The 20,222-nt window shown below is 47.1% G+C and overlaps 1 protein-coding gene across 5 annotated transcripts in view; it reads left to right on the forward strand.

Moving 5' to 3' along the window:
- The window catches only part of CTIF (cap binding complex dependent translation initiation factor), a 194,602-nt gene that overhangs the window by 151,580 nt on the left and 22,800 nt on the right, over positions 1 to 20,222 (forward strand). The gene's annotated exons all lie outside the window — the stretch shown is intronic.

The raw sequence follows: 20,222 nt of genomic DNA on the forward strand, positions 1-20,222 counted from the left end.
AAAACTTTCTGACCCTCAATTTTGTAGGCCTGTGATTATTAGTGTCTATATCAGGGGTGTCAAACATAAGGCCTGGGGGCCAGATGTGGCCCACAGAAGCTCTTTCTCTGGCCTCTCCCAGCACCACCATCAACTGCTGTCACCTGCTGAGGTGTCACTGCTGAAAGGGCATCCCACATGATATTTGGGCTCTCCCATATCTTGAAAATATGATCAAGATTTGCATATTTTCTCTTCTGACATTTGCAGCTAATGAATTCCTAAGTGAGAAAAACTGCTTATTTCTGGTCCTGAACTGCTTAATGACATCACTTCCAACCCTCAGCAAGCATCATGAATGCTATGTGGCCTGCTGTATGAAATGAGTTTGACACCCCTGGTGTGTACGATGTCCTTGTGACTTAACTGGCCCAGTTGTGAAGGCCTGCAGTCTAGATGCTCCAAACTGAATCAGTGGGCCTCAACATTTCATGGGACCAGTTGTAAGCTATAATTGTCCGCCCAATCCTATGCATGTCTACTCAGAAGTAAGTCCCATTAGTGTCAGTGGGGCTTACTCCCAGGAAAGTGTGGATAGGATTGGGCTGTGTATCATCAAGCTATATCACCAAGCCATAATTCAGTGATAAGGTGTTTTTTTTTCTTTATCTGAACTGGCTTTATATTAATTTACATTAATGCCAGATGAAGTCCCTGGTTCAAATCTGACTATAGTGTATGTATGTAGCATAGGTTATGTATGTGTGTTGTTCTATATGCACAAGAAGGATGCTTCAGGACCAGTGTTAGCCAGAGTCCCTTGGCCTGAGAATCAGGACACAAAAACCCCACCACAAGCCACAGCCATGGACCCCAAATACTGTATGGTCATTTTAGGGTCCAGTCCCATTCACTTTCCAGCTCCGATACAGCCATCGCAAGGGCATGCAGTTCCTGCTCTGGGGAGGGGGGACAGTCACAGAGACCTTCTCAAGTTAAGGGAATATTTGTTCCCTTAACTTGGGACTGCAGTGTGGCTTCATCAATGCTGGAAAGTTGGTTAGGATTGGGCCCTAGCTTGCTTTAGATTTACTTTGCAATTGTGTTACCTGAGCGGCAGTTAGCAGTTCCTTGTCAGGAGGGTAGAATTGTAATCTGAACCAGCCTGGGTCATGTTGGAATTCAACACACTTCAGCAACCAGTTACAGAACAATTCAGAATGTTCTCTTGACTTAGGCTGTATCTGCATCACTAGTAAAACCCGCTACTGCTTGGTGAAGTATCGCATGTCACAAATCATTGCTCAGTGGTCCACATTTTTTTTTTAGAGTCTCAGTTTCCCTGCATGTATAAAGGATATGATTTAAGAGGTTCTTCATGAACTCCTGAGAAGCAGTGATGGCCATTAAAACCATAATGCAGATGGGACTGGATAGGTTTTGTGCATAAGTGTCCAACTGCATCCAAAACTAAATCAGCTGATTCAGCTCAGCTTTCTTTAGGAGTCCCCCCCCCCTTTGGCAAGCAGTGTAGATGACTATGTGGATTAATGTTCTGCTGCTTGGTGCGGCAGGGAGGGGGCATCTTTACGCTTTTGATCATTGCTGGCACAAACTTTGGGTGTACCATTGATTTGGAAGGGGTGTGCAGCAGCATAGCTAGAGGGAGTGCAAAGCATTTATTGCAAGGAGCCTCCCCATGGCGTGCAAACGGCCCTTCCCCCTCCCCTTCTGAGCCGTTCCGGACAGGGGAGCAAAACGGAAACGTCCACCTCTGTTTTGCTCCCCTGCCCAGAATGGCTTGGAAGAGAAAAGGCTGCTTGCATGCTACAGGGAGGCTCCCTGCAAAACATAGTGCTTTGTACTGCCTCCCCTTCTGTATCAAAGGTTGTTTGAGGACAAATCGCTGTATCTCATTGTAGTAATGACAATATATTTATTCTTTTATTATGTTGGTATCCTATCTTTCCTCTGTGGAGCTGGAGGTAGTGGGCATGAAATTAACTCACTTTATTTTTACAGCAGTCTAGTGAGGTAGGTAAGACTAAGGAGATTAACCAACGGAGGTAGATTAGACTGAAGAAAAGGTGCAAAAGAGAGCGACTAAGATGATTACTGGGCTGGGGCACCTTCCTTACGAGGAAAGGCTACGGCGTTTGGGCCTCTTCAGCCTAGAAAAGAGACGCCTGAGGGGGGACATGATTGAGACATACAAAATTATGCAGGGGATGGACAGAGTGGATAGGGAGATGCTCTTTACACTCTCACATAACACCAGATCCAGGGGACATCCACTCAAATTGAGTGTTGGGAGAGTTAGAACAGACAAGAGAAAATATTTCTTTACTTGGCGTGTGGTTGGTCTGTGGAACTCCTTGCCACAGGATGTGGTGACGGCATCTGGCCTGGACGCCTTTAAAAGGGGATTGGACAAGTTTCTGGATGAAAAATCCATTTCGGGTTACAAGCCATGATGTGTATGTGCAACCTCCTGATTTTAGAAATGGGCTAAGTCAGATGCGAGGGAGGGCACCAGGATGAGGTCTTTTGTTATCTGGTGTGCTCCCTGGGGCATTTGGTGGGCCGCTGTGAGATACAGGAAGCTGGACTAGATGGGCCTATGCCTGATCCAGTGGGGCTGTTCTTATGTTCTTATGAGGAGACAGGTGGAATCTCCTGGTAAATCTCAGGGTGACATGCAATAAATCAATAAGGGCTCCAAACAGTTATTTTTGTGTTTATATTCTCTGCCATGGTTGTCCTGGTGCCAGTCACCTATCTCCCAGTCTCTGTTTTCTTCAGCTGTAAAGTGTGAGTATAAATTTGATGGCTTTGACCAGGTACATTGCAGCTCCAAGGGGCAGTCGTACAGTTTTCTGTTAGAATCCTTCTTCTGCAGAAACTTGTCTGGGGATGTATTCGCCTCTGCCTCCTGAACCCCTATTTTGCACCGACCTCCAGCTGCAGGACCTCAGGGCTCTAGCACAAAATAAAGTAGACCCAGCAAGCCTGAAGTTTGCACACCTCTGCTTAGGCCCACTGAGCTTCACCCAGAGCAGGGTTTTGAACCCAAGTCTCATCAAGTGAAATCCAACATCCTATCCCAATTTCCTTCAACAACTTTCTATCCCAATATGTTCTCTGTGGACAGCCCCCATTCATTTCAGCGGACCTTAAACAGAAGAACTGCCCAACGGATCATGCCCTCAGTCATCCAGGGGACCACAACCTGAACTGAGATTAGAGAAAGATCCAGGCTGAAGCTCCTGCTTAGCCAGAATCGCTGTCAATAATGCTGGAAAGCCACCATCCCATACTGACTAGGAAGCCACCATACACCTGTACAAGAATGCCTTACTTCACCGGGATGCTGTGAGATGGGCAGCTCAATCCTAACTTGTCCTGGAACAGGCAGGCCCAGCCACCCCTATGGGCTACCTGGATCTGCACCTGCGAATTTGCTGACGCAAATCTGAGCAGCCCATGTAAGGCTGCATGATCTAAGAGTGGGGGTTAGGATTCTGTCTGAGCTGCTGCAGCAGTCCGGCCCCCTCCCTGGCCTGATCCACCTCCTGGCCCACCCTCTCCCCTGCCCAAAACACCCCATCCCCACCTCCATTATGCCCTTCATCCTCTCCCCCCCCACCCCCCACGCCAGTCTGCCTGGGCCAGCTCAAACTAACCCTGTCCAAGTGGAGATCTGGCATGGGCAGGCTGGCATACGTCCTCATGCCGACCTAGCTGGCTTGAGAGTAGTCACGAATGTGCTTTACAGCACATTCACAACACTCCTGGGCCGGCACAGGGGGCTTGCGCTACCCCAGAGCCACTCCAGGATTGTGCTCTGAATGTGATAAGGATAATCCAGTACTGATTGAAATGATCTGAAATGAAACAACTGAAATGATCATATATGATTCATTATAATTTAAAAAAATGAATAGGAGAACAGTCATGCCGTTACTCAGTCCCTGGACTGAGTCTGATATCAGTACGTTGTCCGTTTACCCTTGAACGTCTCTGGTAATTCTGTAGCTGTGTGTTTATTTCATACACGTCTTGGTAGTCAAGGTGCAAGCATCTGCAATCACCAAAATTCCACTCTTGAGACATGAGATATGGGGTGGCAGGGTAGGGGGAGAGGAGATGAGGAGAAGGGGATCTTGGCAGGCTGCCCAAGCAGGCAGGTGAAAATGAAAGCTTGGAATCAATTAGTGTTAGGCACCTCCGGCCGCGCCACGGCTTTGCTCGGCACTGGGAATGTTCCACCACGGCCCACCAAGTCTGGCCAAGCCGTCGTCTTTGCATATTTTTCTTTCTAATCTCCTGATAGGCTTTCCTTACTGTGTTTTGTTAATGTTACGGGAGCTGCGCTCAGCTGGGTCCCATGCAGATAAAGCAAGCTATCTGAGAAGCCTGTATTAAGTGTCCAGCTGCATGGTTATTAAGTCTTCCTGGTGTGTAAGCGGAGTGGCGGCACCTCTTGGGCTGGACTTGTCTGAGCAGCTAATGTGTATATCCTTTCTGTCACCCCGGGCTGCGGGAGGGGGGCGGGAGGCAGGAGTCTGTGTGGTTGGATTGATTCCTGCCTAGTCAGTCAGACAGACGAGAGAATCCCAACCATGCTAACTAGCAATGTGCTGAATCTCGGCCTAAGACAAGCACGCCTGGCAGGCGCTCTCAGGAACAGGCTGCTTGTACCTGCTGGGTCAGGGTAGGGATTTGAAGAGGAAAAAAATCCTGGTAGCAGCTCAGCATGGAAAATGTGCTTGCCGTGTTATGTAATGCTCCCCCTTGGGTGCCTCTGGGTAAGGTACCATCAGGCAGTCCACAAAGTGGGGCACTCACGCAGGAAAAAAGCTCCAATTCCCAACCAGTAAAGTCCAATAATCCTGAGCATTTGTATAGCACTTTCTGGGCAGGCCAGTACCTTCACAGGTGCAATGTTATTGGCTTTACAACAACCCTGTGAGGTCCATATTACTATACTGGTATCATGGCTGACAGTGAGAGTGCGGCCTATCTATGGCCACCAAGAGAATTTGTGATAGAGATGAGATGCAAACAGGGAAGACCTGACTCATAGCCCAGACTCTTAACCACAACACTGGCTCTCTAAACCAGTTGAGCATAGCTGAAACAGTGTACCTGGAGTTTTATCTTATTGTACAGTTAGGGAGAGACTGTACTGTGATCCACTGGTTTGCAGCACAGCTATTGCCTGGCCTCAGACAAGACACCATCTTTTTTTGTAGGAATGAGTGCATGTGTGTACAATGCATTTTCTCAGGATTTTTTGGGGAGAGGGGGTGCTTGCTTTTGCAAAAGGTGAAGTGTTCTGCCTCTTGTGCAAACTCAGTACAGCAAGGAGGGCATTTCCAGTTGCTGGCAGTTCCAGAGGCAAATAGTGAGTGCAAACGTGTCAATCCCATCACCTGCCAAACTGGGGGCCTAGAAACAAGGCAAGACTGGTCATGTGAGGGACCAGAAGTGAGTCAGTGACTAAAGATGAGCAGAGCCTCTTTGGTGCTCACTCCAGAGAGCAAGACTCACCTGGAAGCTTTTATACAGGATAGGCCTAATTATCTGACCTCCCTGCCCCAATTGCTTCTTGGGGCTGCTTTTGGTGACATGGGTGCCTGACCTGACCTGATATGGGTACTCTGACCTGCAGTAACCGGAGCATTCTTGATGCAGCGATGATGTGGTGGTGGCTCTTGGGCTGAATCTTTGCCCATATCCCTTGGCCACCAGGATCTTCTCCACCCCCGCCCTGTTCACTCCTGACAGAATGTTCCAGAAGATGCAAGTCTTGGACTGCCACTTTCGTGTTACATACCATTCCCAGCATGTTGCTGGTGCCTGTTTGATGTGAAATAGTAGTATGCACAAAACTCAGACTATTTTTCCTGCTGAAACACAACCCCGAGGGTCACCCTCCAGTTGGCCTTTCCTAGGACTGGCGCAGACTGCATTGTCATTCAAAGGGTAAAATCCTACCCCAAGCCAAAAAAGAGCTGCGAACGTTGCCAGCTGAAGGACTCAGCCAGTCTAATGCATTAAGTCTTCAAGGCCATCTGCTCCTGAATAGGCTGTCTTAAATCCAGGTCAGTCCGCTAGAATCTCTTGAACTTTACAAGGTTTTATCGCCAGTGTTAACCGGCTGCAGCACTGGGAAATCCCAGATCCTGGCACCAGACAGCTAATGCCGGAAAGAGCCGGCTATCCTTAGATGGTCCCTTCAGGTTGCATAAATGAAATGTGGAATCATTTCCCCTCTCTAGATTTTGTGGTTCACGTACTTCTCAGCCCGAGAGAACAGGGACTGTTTTATGCTTGCTCCAGTGGTGGGGCACATGGGAGAATGCATACCTGCCTTTGCCAGAGGGTATCTTCCTGTGTTGAATCAGTGCAAGTACCTGTCTTTGAGGGTGGCGGTGGCTCTTGGCCAGCCTTACCCTTTGGGCAGTACAGGTAGCTGCCTACAACTCCAACCTGTTTGGGAAAATCTCTAGGACAGTGTTTTCAACCAGTGGTACTTGTACCACCAGTGGTACTTGAGGTGGTATCCAGTGATACATGTGGGACTCCCAGACCCCTGCCACCTGGCAATGAGACCAGCAATGCAACTTGTCAAGCAGAGCTCCAGTGCGCGCTTTTCATATACTTGAAAAAGCCCTCCTGTCCACCCCGAGCCTCTTATTGGTGTTTGTCACATTGCACTTGGCTCCCCAATCTGGAAGTCACTGGCAATGACATCATCACCAGTTACTTCTGGTGGTGCTTCCAATAAGTGAACCATGTGAAGTGGTACAGTGAGGGGCAAACATTGAGAAACACTGATCCAGAACACAACCCCTCTACCCCAAACTCCTGGAAACAACATGGTCTCAGGTGTTGGGGCAATAATTCTCCCTTCCTATCATGTGTGAGCCATGAGTAGTGGGCAGGGTAGAGCTGGGAACCAGAAACCAGACAACTATTGCACACAAAGTCCCAGCCCAACAGGGACTCTTGTATAGTGCCCAGCCAGGGTGGGCAGTGCTAGTCCAGAACCTGAGGATCATTCACGCCCCATGTAGATGCTCCAGCCTACAGTCCCAGTGGCTTACCAAATGGACAGCCCCATTCAGAGTTTAGGGGTCACTATTCTAGTCCTGGTGGTTCCAGATACCTCCCCTGCCCCAAAATTCCCAGTTGCAACTTTTTTCATTCATAAAACTGAATGGAGCAAAAGTCCTTTCCCCTTCGTTCACTTCTATGGCACAGGGAAAAGAAGTTTCAGCTAGGGAAATCTGCGAAGAGAAAATGCAATCCAATGCAAACAACAAGACTGGGCAAGGAAGGGGAATGAATTTTTGCTCAGGGCAGCAAAATAGCTCACGCCGACCCCGTTCAGGTGGAGAGAATTTGCTGACCATTGCTGTGTCCCTTTCCAGCTACTCCTGCCAGACCCACTCACCTGCAAGGCCCTGCCTGCACGAGCACCATGTCCTAAGTGCTTTTGCTGCACTTTTATAACATCCCAACTCAGGACACTGCATTAGTGCCTTGTACGGAAAGCTACAGGATCAAAAGACAAAATAAGAACTTGCAAAGAACTTCATAAGCGAAAGACACAAGCAACAAAAGTCCAAGATCTGGCCTGTCTGATGACTGGCAAACACATTCTGTCACTTACAGCACAATCTTATGTGTTCAATGGGAATTATCCCCAGGAAAGTGCATACAGATATAGGATTTCTGCCTGAGGTTTTTTTCTCTCTCTCTCTCTTTTCCTAAGCCTGACTGACAGTATGTAAATTGTTGAGCCCCTTTGTGGTTTTCTTTCCTATTAGTTGACATTTCAGTATAGATCAGGGGTGCCCGAACCCCGGCCCAGGGGCCACTTGCAGCCCTCAGGAGCTCTCAATCAGGCCCTCAGAGAGCCCCCAGTCTCCAATGAGTCTCTGGCCCTCTAGAGCCCATGCTGGCCCAATGCAACTGCTGTCAGCAAAAGGACGACTGTTCGACTTCTCACCTGAGCTGTGGGACAAGGGCTTCCTCCACTACTTGCTGTTTCATGTCTGTGATGCAGCAGTGGCAATGAAGGAAAGGCTGGCCTTGCTTTGTGCAAGGCCTTTTATCGGCCTTGAGCTACTGCAAGACCTTCATTCATTCATATAAGTTCCATCTCCAATATATTCATTTATGTAAATTTATTCAAATTTTAAATGGTAAATTAATTCTTTTTTTCCAGGCCCCTGACACAGTGTCAGAGAGATGATGTGGCCCTCCTGCCAAAATGTTTGGACACCCCTGGTATAGATTATTAGCACCCCTAGGTTCATCTCTACTCCAGGCAATACTCATGTTCTCATCCCCTAATAAGAAACCAGAGGTAAATGTGAGGATTCATCCATTGCCAGCTCTTGAGATCTTCTCCTCTGAGAGACCAAAACCATCTCAAGAAGGATATTATTGAACTAGTGGAGAGGGCGGAAAAGGCCTCCTTCTTGCTTCCTTCAGTTCCCTCCTCAAAACCAGCCTTTAACTGTGAGATCTTTGGCTCTGCCTTCTAGCCCAGGGGTAGGTAACCTACAGTCTGTGGGCTGGATGCAGCCCACCACCCAAAGTCATCCAGCCCGTAGTCCCAAAAAGATGTATCCATCCAGCCCATGGTGATCCTAAGAAAAAAATTCAAGTTTCTAATTCTATCTCAGTAAATCTTACCATGTAAACAGACCACGCCTAGTAGCTTCCTTTGAACACCATTCTCTGCATGGGCATGCATCTCTCTGTGCCATTTCCACCTCTTTTTTCTTTGGCTCTGGCCTAATTGGGAGGTTTGAGCATGTGTATCAAGCGCACTTGCATTCTTACTGTTGACAGACCCAGTGCCTAGGCCTTATGCAGAAGAATGTTGCCAACCCCTGTTCTAGTCTCTCTACCTTACTGAAACTAAGTGTACTTGCATACAACAAATGCCTGTTCTTCCCTGACATCATTCCCCTGCCCTTCCTCTGTTGTTTCCCTTGTGTCTTAGATTGTGTGCTCCTCAGGGCAGGGACCTGACTTCTGCTGTGCACATTGATGGTATCATAGAAGTTGCTGTCGCTGCCTGGAATGGCTCCTAAGGCCAATGGGAAGGGCCGCTTACATGGTGTGTTGCGGTGCCTGCTATACTTACCCACCCACCCCCGGCTACGCTCCTGGTTCAAAGAAGGAGAAAAGCAAGGGGGGGTAGAAGCCCAGTGGGGCAGGGGGGCTTACAATGGAGGGAGCAATAAGTGGCGGATCACCTTTGGCTGCCCTGTTTGTGATTTCAGCATTTATCATTGCCATGCCTGCCTGCTCATGTCAGTGGTAACCACTTGGTGGCAACACCCACCTGTTGTGTGGGTCTGAAATACATCCCAAGAAGGTTGTTTTCCTTTACAGACAGAACTATTTTTTGTGTGTGCCTGCAGTCAAAAACACAGTCAGGCTGGAACCTTTGACAGTCTCCATCATTGTTGGTTCATTTGCTTCACTTCCTTTCAGTTGGTTCCATCAACAAAAGAAAGCAGCCGCTGACATTTCCCAGACCGATTTGCAATCGCTCTGTTTTTCAGTTGCTTTCCAATATAAAACAGGAGATAATAGCACAATCCACTTCCCCAGTTGCAAATCCCCCTTCATACAGAGAACAAGCATGGATTTTGAGATAAGCCTGTCGGTTGCCACCTCTGATCAAGAAGGGCTCCTGTCATCACAAGCCGCTTTCCCAGGAAGATACTAGCAGAGCATATTTGAAAGCCATTACTGGAGAAGTGGGAAGGGGGAAGTGTCTCTGGGACACTTAGGAAGACCCCAGGAGGCTCCAGGGGTGAACAAGGGGCTGTCAGTCTCTACCCACAGGTGTGGGTAGCAACTGCTTTCTGGGTGGCATTTTGCTAGTGTTCAGTTGGGGGAAATGTCAGAACTGTGGCCTCAGGGGTTGAGCACATGATTGGCATAGACCCATGCTTCCCCGCCCCTCCCTTTGCACACTGGGGAAGGGACAGGAAGGCTGCCCAAACTAGCTAGAGGCTTCCACTGATGTTACATGTGAGTAGTGTGTCAACATTTGTATATTCACTTTCGAAGCATTTTTCTCCCACGGTTCTGTTTGCCATAACTGAGTGGCTTCCAAGTTTCAGTAAAACAACATCTATAAAACAAACATGTGCAGATAACCGGATGAAAGAGTAGCATGCAAAAGCAACAAATCATGATCTATTCTGCAGCAAAATGCTCGTTGAAATAAGTGTGAAAGCCAGTACTACATGTTGCAATTATTAATGGCGTAATAGTATCTTCTTCCTCTCCTTGCCTCTGCTTCCCCCCTGTTTCTCATTTGTCTTGTCTGCATCACATTTTGAGGCAAGGACTGTAGCTGGTGAGGGCAACAATCATCAACATAATAAATTTACTCTTAACTGCCTGCAGCAAGCAACGAACAGGCAGATTGCCCCTGGGAGGGTATTCCATGATCTGAGTACCACTGCAGAAAAGTTCCAACCCCACAAACTCATCTGCTACCAGTGGTTCACACACATTATTATTATTATTATTATTATTATTATTATTATTATTATTATTATTATTATTATTAATAATAATAATAATAATAATAATAATAATAATAATAATAATAATACAGGTATTTATATACCGCCATGCTTTCTGGGAAAGCACCGGGACCCACTTTCTAGAATGATAATCTAGATAACCCCCAGCTTGGGGGTCCACCTGGACATGCAGCTGTTCCTGGATTCCCAGGTGGCGGCTGTGGCTAGGGGGGCCTTCGCTCAGCTTCGGCTGGTGCGTCAGCTGCGGCCATACTTGGATCGTGCAGACTTGGCCACGGTGATCCATGCCACGGTGACATCGAGGTTAGATTATTGTAACGCGCTCTATGTGGGGTTGCCCTTGAAGATGGTTCGGAAACTGCAACTAGTGCAGAATGTGGCGGCCCGTGTGGTTACTGGAGGTAGGTAGTTTGAGTCTGTCAGTCCGCTTTTCCAGCGGCTGCATTGGCTGCCGATTCGTTTCCGGGCCCAATTCAAGGTGCTGGTTTTGACCTTTAAAGCCCTATACTGCTCTGGGCCAGGTTATCTTAGAGATCGCCTACTCCAGTACAATCCGGCTCGTCGTCTTAGGTCATCAGAGAAGGCCTTTTTACAAGTGCTGCCGCCTAGGGAGGTACGTGGGGCGGCGGCAAGAAATAGGGCCTTCTCAGTAGTGGCACCAATGCTATGGAATTGCCTTCACCTTGACTTAAGAATGGCTCCCTCTCTTGAGACTTTCCGGCGAGGCCTGAAGACCCTTCTGTTTAAACAAGCCTTCTGAGTTCTTGGCCTTTTTAATATCTTTTAATATTTTTTAAATACTTGGTTACAGGCCTGATTCTTTTATGATTTGCTGCTCTGTGCTCTTTCTACCTGACTACTTTTTATCTGACTACTGTTTTTATGATATGTGTTAATATGCTTTTATCCGTTTTTAAATTATGTTTTTAATCTGTTTTAACCTGTTGTAAGCCGTCTTGAGTCCCTTCAGCGAGAAAGGTGGGGTAAAAATAAAGTTATTATTATAATCTGTCAGGGCCCACCAGAAGTGATGTCATGGCCAGAAGTGACATCATCAAGCAGGAAAATTTTTAAATATCCTAGGCTGCTATTCTAATAATAATAATAATAATACAGGTATTTATATACCACCTTTCTTGATCGTCACATTTCTCCTCAGACTTTAATTCAAGGCGGTTTACATAGGCAGGCTGTTCTAAATCCCCATAGGGATTTTTACAATTGAAGAAAGGTTCTGTCTTTCAAGAACTGCACAACATTTCAGATGGGTCTTTTCTGGTCTGGTATCACTTTTGGCCTCCAGTTGCCTCCCTCACAGGCTGACAAGCAGCTCCTTCATCTCTCACTTGAAGGGCGGGTAAGAGGCTTCTTCGCTCACACCGAAGAGCTCGGCTTGTCAGCTGCTTCAAGGTCTCGCCATTCACGGTGCCAGTGGCCTCGAACCGGTGACCTTTGGGTGTTATCTTCAGGCAAATGGAGGCTCCACCCTCTAGACCAGACCTCCTACCCACACTTATCCAGGAGTAAGTCTCATTTACTGTCATTGTTGAAAGGATATACATAGCAGTCTGTTAAAAGTACAGATTTGTAACATTTCCCCAAATGAGTTGCATACAATGGTAGCGTCAAGTCTAATATAGTAAAAATAAAATATTGAAATGAATGGGGACACACCTGAATCTGGCTCATGACCCACCTAGTGGGTCCGGACCCACAGTTTGAGAAACACTATAGACAACTGCTCGAGGTAGGAATGAAGCCATCACCTGCAGAACTTCTTTGTAGAAAGGCAAACTTGAAAACCAAATGCCTCTGTGCATTGTAGTACCTGAGCAAAGAAACCTGGTGTGCATCTTGCAAAGTTAGGTCTCTTCAGGTTGGAAGGCAAAAAAGCTGGGTCTGCACTGCCAGAGTACTGAGTAGATGGTCAGTTCCCCAAATGGGTTTGGAAAAGCTTTGCCTAACATAAGAAGAGCCCTGCTGGATCAGGCCAAAGACCCATGTAGTTCAGCTTCCTGGATCTCACAGTGGCCCACAGGTGCCTCAGGAACACCCAAGACAACAAGAGACCTGCATCCTGGTGCCCTCCCTCACATCCGGCATTCCAAGGTAGCCTAGTTCTAAAACGAGGAGGTTGCATATCATGGCTTGTAACCCATGATGGACTTTTCCTCCAGAAATTTTGTCCAATAATCTTACTTAGATTACTTACTAAGATTACTTAGGCCCCAATGCTATTCCCTGCCAGCTCAGATCTATGCAGTGCCCCTCACCGAGCTCATGTTGCATACTATTGGAGTGGAGACCTGATGGCCTAGGAGAAGTAAAAAAATAACTTTTTAACTTATACTTCCATAGGTCACCTGGTTTCCAGTGGATCACCTTGCACCTACACCAGCTCTTTAGCTAGTATAAGTCTGAGGAGACTTCTGGGAGCAGGTCTGGGCCAGGAAGGGGGATTAGGATCTTGGCATGTATGGCTGCCACTGAGATCCTCCCTCTCCTGCCTCTTTCTGACCAGCCCACGCCCCACCGTGATCCATCCATGAACTGTCCCCAGTTTACCAGTGCTGATGGAATGGAGGGGGTTCAGCAGACCACTGTCACCTAGGCACAGTCTCCAGCCATTTGCCCCAGTGACCATAGCCTGCCAAACAGTGGAGGGGCTTCTTGCCATCATTCCAGGACTTATGCTGACAAATCATGAGATCCATCAGCGTAAGCCCTGGATAGGATTGGACATCCTGGTTTTTTCATATTATACCATATTAATATTTTACTCTTCTGCCAAGAATGGCACAGCAGCAAACTCCCAACAAGTAGGTTCCCCAGAGAGAGGGGGGGTGTATGCTTCAGATCTATTGCATACCTGCTAACTGCATAGCTTGTGGCCATTTGCAAGCACCTGCAGGGGTGGGAAAGGATTTGAATGTAGTTTTTCCCCATCCAAATCTAGCACCAAACTTCGCCATACTGGTCTGCTCTTTTTGAAGGCCATATCCAAGTATCTGCCCGCTGTGGTTCTTTTTTTCGTTTGTGTGTTTGCATTAGCTTTCCCTTCTTGAGCTTGTCCTGCCACGCAAACCAGAATTCCTTTACAGATACCAACTAGGACTGAAATGTGCCCCTGCTAAAACACAGGGTGTTGTTATGCGTGTACTTGGATAATGTGCAGCCTCTTAAGGGTCTGAGCATCCTGTAGGTGGCGCTTTTGTAGCAGGGATTTGCAGTGCTGGAAGAGTCGTTATAGGGCACATCCAGTGCTCTTAAACAAGCACGAAACACACTCCCAGCCCCTTCTTAAGTGTAGGTCATATTTTGCAAGTGTCCTGGTTGAGAGTTATTTGAAAATTAAAGCAACGCACAGATCATAGGCAAATATCATGGGAAGGTATATGCAGAGAGGGAGTGGGGGAAAGAGAGAATGTATGTGTAAAAAGCTTCTCTGCAGTGGCATAGCTATAGGGGGTGGTGCAGTAAGTACTGCAGGTACTGCAATGCGCCATGTAAGCAGCCCCTCCCCCGCCATCGGAGCCATTCCAGGAGGTGATGGCAATGTGCAGGAGAGCTCCTGCATGTTGCCATCGCTGCTCAGAATGGCTTTGATGGTGAGTGGGGGGGGGGCGCTTACACGGTGTGTTGCGGCACCTACAGTGCTTACCGCACAGGCCCCCTGTAGCTATGCCATTGCTTCTCTGGCCTAGCAAAGAAGCATGACTGCAGCTAATAACCACCCAGCACTCCCTCTATCAACCTTCCTTTTTTAACAAAGTATATGTAATGTTGAAGGATATAATTTGATCCAGCTTGACATTCTGGCACACACACCAAGGTCTGAGCCGCACGAGCGGTTTCTTTTTTAACCAAAGTAATGAGGATGGTTTTACATAATTCAAAGCATTCTGCGAAACACAGGCTAATGAAGTTCCCCCTGGAATCAGTTGCAAATGCAACCGTGCCTGAGAACAGGCTTGCCACCCCAGCGAGTGAAAGTCTGGATGCATCCGGGTCACCGCAGGATGCATAAATCTTCAGGCAATATAAGATGGCAGTTTGGGGTTTGTCGTCCCTGGCTCCCAATCATCAGGGTTCCTCCTATGGGGAAGATAGCAAATGGCATACTGAAGGCAGACCTGAAAACTTCATTGCAGGCACAGCCCACCAGCCAAAATGCACCTGCCCTAGCCACATATAGGACTTGCAGATGTTTAGCAACCCGCCCACTCACCAATCTTGCATTCCCAAGCTGGCAAAAAGATGGTTTATCAACAAGGGCACCACTTAGGAAGGTCTGGATGGGGTAGTCTATCCCCCTCCCCATCCAGTGCTCGAGAGCATTTGTGCTTATGCGCTAAATTCTTCAGAAGGAAATATTAACCAAAGTCAAATGGGGATAATAACATTCAACTACAGGGTTATTATAAGAATTTCAAGGGGAGGCTAGTTGTGAAGTGCTTTGAATGCCTGAAATTGCTAAACAAATACTAAGTGTTATTATGAGGTATTAAAAAATTAATTGCGAAAAGTATAAACATTGTCCCTCAACCCCAGCCCTCATCCCCAGTTTAATCCTAGACATATCTGAGAGCAGGCCTTTTGGCCTTGGCCGTCCCTGTTGAGATCTTTAGTTCTTGCCCCATATAAGTTATTTATCAAGAACCTGTAAGAGGGTCTGGCATAAGAACATAAGAACAGCCCCACTGGATCAGGCCACAGGCCCATCTAGTCCAGCTTCCTATATCTCACAGCGGCCCACCAAATGCCCCAGGGAGCACACAAGACAGCAAGAGACCTCATCCTGGTGCCCTCCCTTGCATCTGGCATTCTGAAATAACCCATTTCTAAAATCAGGAGGTTGCGCATACACATCATGGCTTGTACCCCATAATGGATTTTTCCTCCAGAAACCTGTCCAATCCCCTTTTAAAGGCGTCCAGGCTAGACGCCATCACCACATCCTGTGGCAAGGAGTTCCACAGAGCAAGGTTCCTTGCCCTTCACAGGGCACCAGGGTCATAGCCAGTGGAGCCCAGACAAAATACTCTCTGTGCCACCATGGCAGCTGGCAAGCAGAGGGGATGGCTAGTCTGATCTCTGCTGCATTGCAGCACCTCCGCTGCAGCTGGCCAGAGGGTGGTATTGCAGTTTCTTAACCCAGCAGAGATTAGAAGATGTCATCTGCCACAGGAGCCAGCAAAGTCCTACTTGGCCATATAAAGCTGCTGACTTTGGTAAGCTCCTGCTGAACTATCCACTAGCCTCCAGCCTTGGCAGACCCCATACAGGCTCCTGGACATGATGAGTGGACCGCATTCAACTTGGTGGGTCACATGTGAAGCAGGCCTGCTTCCATTCTGAACCTGGCACCACTGTGGCTTGTGCTCCTCTCTCACTCACACCCTCCCCAGCCTGGAAGAATGTTTAGCAGAGTGCCAAAGGGCTTCTGCTTCCCGGGCTCTTAACCCGCCAGGGAGATGAATCGCCACCACAGGCAGGAAGAGGCAAAGAGCAAGAAGAGAGGGGTGCAAATTCTTGGTTTGAATTCCTCAGCCAAATGAACAACGGCATGTTCCCAGCTTCTAGGCCAGAACCTCCTCCCTGGCAGACTAAACAGTTCCAGTGTTTTTTCTCCTCTGTCATTTCATGACCAAAGGAATGTAGAAGAGCTCTGCTCTTGTATACGTGCAGCCAGAGTGGCTTCAGTATCTCTGACTGTGGCTCCTCTGTCGACGATCTTGTTCCCTGGGTGCTAGTCTAGTTCTCCCTGAGATGGTGAGCCCATGCCCGGCTGCCCCACTTCAGAGGGTAAGTGAAGACTGTCATCACTGAATGCCCCACTTGTGACAATTCCCCACAAACAGAAAAGTAGCGTGTCAGAGGCACATTGCACACCTGGGTTGGAAGCCTTCTTCCTGGGGTGTGTGTGTGTGTGTGTGTGTTGATAGTCAAAGAAAAGGTGACTGTGTTGGTACTGTGTTCTGCTACAGTTCTTGTGAGATATTAAAAAGAATAATTATAGCAAGTGTTCTTAAGATGCATTTCCTTGTACACAGGGGTATACCTGACGTTTGGGCCCTTCCGGATTTTAACCCAGCCCCACCCCCAGCTCATCCTCCCTACAAACTGTAACTCAGTCGTAGAGTCTGTGTTTTGCATGCTGAAGATCCCAGCTTCCATCCCAAGTATCTCCATCTCAAGGAACTTCAGGTAGCAGAGCCAGGAAAGGACCACTCTCAGCCTAAGATCATGGACCAACCTGCTGTGTGGTAGACACACACAGATGGCCTCAGTATAAAGGAACTTCATACGTATCTAGCAAGAATACTGTTGGTAGTGGGAATTGCTGCCTTAAGCACCTCTGCTTGCCTTCTCCCACTCCTGGCCATCTTCCAGAGCAATGCACTATGGGACATCCCAAAATACAGTGCTGTTGGATAAGGCTAAAATAATACCTTTCAGCCTGAGCTTTTAAAAGAGAACCAACACACATACTCTGCGTGTTGAACACAAAACCTTGAACTGAAAAACATGCAAAGCACTTTTTTTCCCCATTGCAAACATGTTTCAAGCAAGAAACTATTTGCAAACAATAATTCGGAAGTCATAATCCCCAAAGGTAGCCTGTTTCACAGCGTCATTGCGCAGTCTCCACTCTTTACGCCATAGCTGAGTGCTTTCCCAAGTCCCTTAATTTTTTAAAAACGTATATACCACTTTTAAAAAACGAGGTTGGTTTAAAACATCTAAACATGTGTGCATGCATTTTTCCACTGCAGCCTTGGAAAAGAGGAGCAAGCTCAAAACACATTCAGTAAACTTCTTTTTGTTTTTTTTAGTCTTCTATTACACCTGCTGTGTGTTTCCATGGCTAAGGTGAGACTTGAAGAGGGAACTTCCACTCTCAGTCCTCACTCTGTACCAGCCACTCTGCATGTAACAGATGCAGCTTCAGATATTTACAGGCACTGTCTTAAAGCTTAACAACAACAACAACAACAACAGTATTTTTATACCGCTTTTCAACAAAAAGTTCACAAAGCGGTTTACAGAGAAAATCAAATATCTAATGGCTCCCTGTCCCAAAAGGGCTCACAATCTAAAAAGATGCAACACCAGCAGACAGCCACTAGAAAAGACACTGCTGGGGTGAGGTGGGCCAGTTACTCTCCCCTTGCTAAATAAAAGAGGAGCACCCACTTGAAAAAGTGCCTCTTAACCAGTTAGCAGGGGTAACTTAAGAACTATAATTGTCATCATCATCAAGGTATTGGAAGAGGAGGGCCGCGGTATGCATGTGAATGACACCTTCCCTCTTCCCCACCCCCATCTCCACCATCCCGCTACAGTTTTAGATTCTCTTGCATTTCCCTTTCCGAACTTGGCTGCCCCCCATAGACTCCTCGGCACCTCGGCCTTATAAATTGGACGCCCTGCAAGTGTGAAGCTTAAATAAAGAATGTGGATTGTTGGCAAAGTCCAGCTGATGATGTCCGTGGCCTGCTTGACAGGAGACACCACCGCTTCTTGTTACACACACACACACACACACGCACGCACAGACAGCTCCTTATGTGTGCATATCTGTTGGCTTTATGTATAAGCATGAATGTGAGCAAATATGATAAGGATGAAGGACAGGGGCATTTCATCGTGCTGGCATTTAATAGCGCTCTTTCTGTTGCAAGGTCATTCCTGTTACGTGCAGGTTTTCTACTTGTTAAATTTGCACGTAAGCAAGTTTGTTATGAAATTCATGACCAGAACTTGTTTTGATGGTCACTGCTGCAGAGAAGTGCCTCGTTCCAGTAAGGGAGGTCTCTGTACTGCAGTATTCTTCTGTCTGTACCCACACCCTCATACTGAGTCAAACCATCCAGCTCAATGCCTTGGGCCCTGATTCATGGAGTCTGTCTTTTAAGGTAGAGAGACTTTTCCCAGCCAACTACCCAAGATCTTTTTAACTGGAAAGCCTGCTATCCAACCTGGGAGCTTCTGTGTTCAAGGCATGAGCTCTGTCACTCATCTGTGGGTCCTCCCAGTGCTTATGTAGATCCTATTTGAACTGGAAGGATGTGCCATTTTATGCACAACGCATCCCCCAGCCAAGCCAAAAGCTGATATGCACAAGCAACTACCTTACCTACTACAATTCTATTAGACACTTCCTGAAATCTTCATCTTCTTTTACTATTTTTGATTACCAAGTACTGAGAATGAACAACTGGAGATGGCTACCTCCATTTTCTTTTATTTATTTGCCCTGGAGCTTCCCAGAGGCTCCCAGCTGGCTACACTTGGGGATGAATAATAGGCTGAAGCATTTGCTTACTTAAATTATTTATTTGCTGCTTTATTTGGTCCCACTGAAGGGCCACCAAGGTGCTTCAAAATGGAATAGTAGTAAAACTGTAAAAAAAATTAACACAATAGGAGGAAAAGCAGACAGATGCAGTTTGATTTCACAAAGTAGCTCCTCCTTCTTGCGTTGTCAGTACAAGACTTTCCTCCTTAACGTTGGGTGTAGGACTTCCAGGGTCTCCAACAATAGAGGATCAGGGACCATGCAGGGGAAGCTTCAAGCAGGCATGGCTATTCCAAGTTGCTCCTAAAATGAATGAGAAAATTGGGAGTAGGGAAAGTTGGGCCATTTTTCTACGCAACGACCTTATACATATTGTGTCTGAATGACACATGCTGGTCTGAAGCTCCTCAGTGACAGTGCATCATGCGCTGTCTTCACTATTATCTTCATTATGCAATTCTAATTTTAAAAGGTAGCAGTGAGGAGCCCGACTGATGGGTTGGGAATTCCCCAGGAAAATTTTCACATGGGTTTTTTTTTTACACTACGAATTCACAATGTGGGGGCAAGTCATTTAAGCCTCAGTTTCCTGCCTGCAGTATGGGGATGATAATAATATTGGCCTCCTTTGCAAGACTGTTGTGAGGATTGTTTAGACTGTGGACCTAAAGTATGTTCACTGCTTAGAAAAAGTGCTACATAAATGCTATGTACAGTACATGCCCTGAGCTTCAGAGTTTGTCCCTGCATGCTAGCATGAACTTGGGTGAAATTGAGGTGGCGTAACTGAAGGAGAGACCCAGTTTGAAATAGCTCCAAAGCAACAAAACTTGCAGGGACAAGAGTATATAGGAGCTGGGGAGGAAGCACAACCAGTTAAAACCATTCTGGAAAGGAGGCTTCCCAATTGAGTTGCTTGGGAAAAAACTGCAACGCTCTCTCTCTCTCTCTCTCTCTCTCTCTCTCTCTCCAGTTGCTGGGCTGGTAGGAGGAGAATGAGGTGGAACCACTTAATAAGGGTTTCATCATGAGCATTTCCCATCCTGGTGTGTCTCCTCTGTTAAAGAAGAGTGAAGGCAGGAAAGGTTGCAAGGGGAAATGACAGAGTACACACACAAGCACTCACTCTGCTCCTCTTGGTTTCCCTTGCTCTTGATTTTTGCTGACCTGAATGCACCCACTATAGACTTCTTGGCACCTCTGCCTTATAAAGAAGATGCAGTGTGTGTGGGGGGGGGGGGAGCTTAAAGGGGAAAGAAAAGAGAATGTGGTAGATGGAGAGTAGCCCTCTTGGTTTCAGTGGATGATTTTTTTTGTACTATAAACAAGGTACGGGAGGTGATCAGGTT

Source organism: Tiliqua scincoides, chromosome 2, assembly GCF_035046505.1.
Source record: "Tiliqua scincoides isolate rTilSci1 chromosome 2, rTilSci1.hap2, whole genome shotgun sequence".
NCBI lineage: Eukaryota > Metazoa > Chordata > Lepidosauria > Squamata > Scincidae > Tiliqua > Tiliqua scincoides.